This window comes from Camellia sinensis, chromosome 8 (genome assembly GCF_055761805.1).
Source record: "Camellia sinensis isolate YWXY chromosome 8, ASM5576180v1, whole genome shotgun sequence".
In the NCBI taxonomy this organism is placed as follows: Eukaryota; Viridiplantae; Streptophyta; class Magnoliopsida; order Ericales; family Theaceae; genus Camellia; species Camellia sinensis.
Window position 1 is genome coordinate 103462501 of NC_138968.1, and position 3014 is coordinate 103465514.

Sequence of the window (3014 nt, forward strand, 5' to 3'; positions counted from 1 at the left end):
ATGCCATGGCCTCGGCCCGCATGCCATGCCACAGCGTTGCCCAGTATGCCAAAGCCGGAATGCCATGCCACGGCCTCGATCTGCATGCCATTCCACGGCCTCGGCCAGCATACCATGCCATGGCCTCGACCCGCATGCCTTGCCACGGCGTGGCCCAGCATGCCATGCCACAGCGTTGCCCAGCGTGCCATGCCTTAGCCTTGGCCAACATGTCATGGCACGGCCTCGGCCCACATGGCATGCTACGACGTTGCCCAGCATGCCAAGGTCGGAATGCCACCGCACGGTCTCGGCCCGCATGCCATGCCACGGCCTCGTCCGCGTGCCTTGCCACAGTGTTGCCCAGCATGCCATGCCACAGGGTTGCCCCGCATGCCATGCCTTAGCCTTGGCCAACATGGCATGCCACGGCCTCAGCCAGCATGACTTGCCACAGCTTTGCCCAGCATGCCAAGTCCGGAATGCCATGCCACGGCCTCGGCCCGCAAGCCATGCCACGGCCTCGGCCAGCATGCCATGCCACGGCCTCGGCCTGCATGCCTTGCCACGGCGTTGCCCAGCTTGCCAAACCACCGCGTTGCACGGCGTGCCATGCCTTAGCCTTGGCCAACATGCCATGGCACGGCCTCGGCCCACATGCCATGCCACGGCCTCGACCAGCATGCCATGTCAGGGCCTCGGCCCGCATGCATTGTCACGGCGTGGCCCAGCATGCCATGTCGCAGCGTTGCCCAGCGTGCCATGCCTTAGGCTTGTCCAACGTGCCATGCCACGCCCTCGGCCCACATGGCATGCAACGATGTTGCCCAGCATGCCAAGGTAGAATGCCATGGCACGGCCTCAACCCACATGCCACGGCACGGCCTCGGCCAGAATGCCATGCCCCGGCCTCAGCCCGCATGCCTTGCCACGGCGTTGCCCAGCATGCCATGCCACAACGTTGCCCAGCGTGCCATGCCATAGCCTTGGCCAACATGCCATGCCACGGCCCCGGCCTGCATGCCATGCCACGGCCCCGGCCTGCATGCCATGCCACGGCCCCGGCCTGCATGCCATGCCACGGCCCCGGCCCGCATGCCTTGCCACGGCGTTGCCCAGCATGCCACGGCCTTCGTGGTATGGCAAGCCACAGCGTTGCCCAGCATGCCATGCCACGGCCTTGGCCAGCATGCCTTGCCACGCCGTTGCCCAGCATGCCACGGCACCGTCGTGGTCAGCATGCCATGCCATCGCACTGCCTTGTCCATCACGCCGTGCCACAGTGTTGGCCAGCATGCCTTGCCGCGGCGATGCCCAGCATGCCAAGGCTGGCATACAGAGCCACGACGTTGCCCTGCATGCCACGGCCTTGGCCCTGGCACGTCATTCACCAGCATGCCGTGGCACCGCCTCGGCCGGCATGCCATCCCAAGGCGTTAACCAGCATGCCACGACCTTTGCCACGCATGCCATGCCAAGGCCTTGGCCAGCAGCATGGCATGCCGCGGGTTGGGCGAGCATGCCATGCCACGACATAGGCCGGCTTGCTTTGCCACAGTCTTGGCTAGCAGCATGCCGTGCCACAGCCCCGGCCAGCATGCCATGCCTAGGCCTTGGCCAGCAGCACGCCGGTGCCACTGGCTTGGCCAGCGACATGCGCTGTCGTGGCCTTCGCGAGCATGCCATGCCATGCTGTGGCCTTAGCAAGCATGCCATGCGAATGCCTTGGCCAGGGGCATGGCATGCCACGGGCTGGGCGAGCATGGCATGCCACGGGCACGGCGAGCATGCCATGCCACGGCCTTGACTAGCTACAAGGCATGCCACGGCCTCGGCGAGCATGCCATGCCATGCCAAGGCCAAGGCAGTGGGCAAGGCCAAGTCCCTGTGCAAGGCCATGGCCAAGGCGAAGGCCGCGGGCAAAGGCCAAGGCCATGGCATGCCACCGCCTTGATCGCTCTTTTTGAACATGATTCTTTTATAATCTTACCGAAACCATGCCACACAATTGAAAATGCACTACAATCAATTTTAAATGCCATTCCCTATTTTTCTTGCAATTTTTCTTAAGTTTTTCGAATTTTTAAAGCCATATCAAAATAAAATAACAAAAATGAAACAAATAATTTAATAATTTCTATAATTACTAGTGCCTCATCCTTTAATTATTGGAATTTTTCCATAATTTTTTGACTATCTTTATTATTTTTTAAGTATTAAAATCGAAATAAATTAAAATAAAATGTTTCCGGTGGAAAACTATTTTTTTTCAATTTTTTTTATGGTGTATTAAATTATTTCCTACAACTTTCATGTTGAAAGTTTTGGCAAAAAACCATTACTTTTAAAAAAAAAACCCCATTATGACTCCTCGAGCATGGTTGATGGTTCCTCCTGCCAGATTAAAAAGGGCTTAACAAGCTACTATAAGGGGGGGCACCTCCCTTGCCCAAGCAAGGCAGTGACAAGTATGCCCCACGGCCCCTTGGCCTTGGGCACGACCTGGGCTGCGGCCTTGGGTGGCATGGACAGCGGCTCGACTGCGGCTTGAGCCGCGACCTTGGGCGGCCTGGACCGCGCCTCGACCGCGGCCTTGGGCAGCATGGCATGGCATACGCACGGGCGTGGGCGGCCTCGCATGTGCACGGCCTGCGCAGCACGGCACGACATAAGCGCGACGTGGGCTGCCTGGCATGCGCGCGTCGTGGCCGGCCCGGCATGCCCGAGGCCTGGGCAGTACGGCATGGCATGGGCGTTGTATGGGCGGCCTGGCATGTGCGCGGCCTGGGAAGCACGGCATGGCATGCGCACGACGTGGCATGAGCGCGGCGTGGGCGCTGGGATGCGCGCGGCATGGGCGGCCTGGCATGCACGCGGCCTGGGCAGCACGGCGTGGCTGGTGCGCGGCGTGGGTGGCCTAGCATGCGCTCCGCCTGGGCAACACGACATGGCATGCACGCGGCCCGGGCAGTACGGCGCGGCATGGGCGCGGCGTTGGCGGAATGGCATGCACGCAGCCTGGGCGGCCTGGCCTG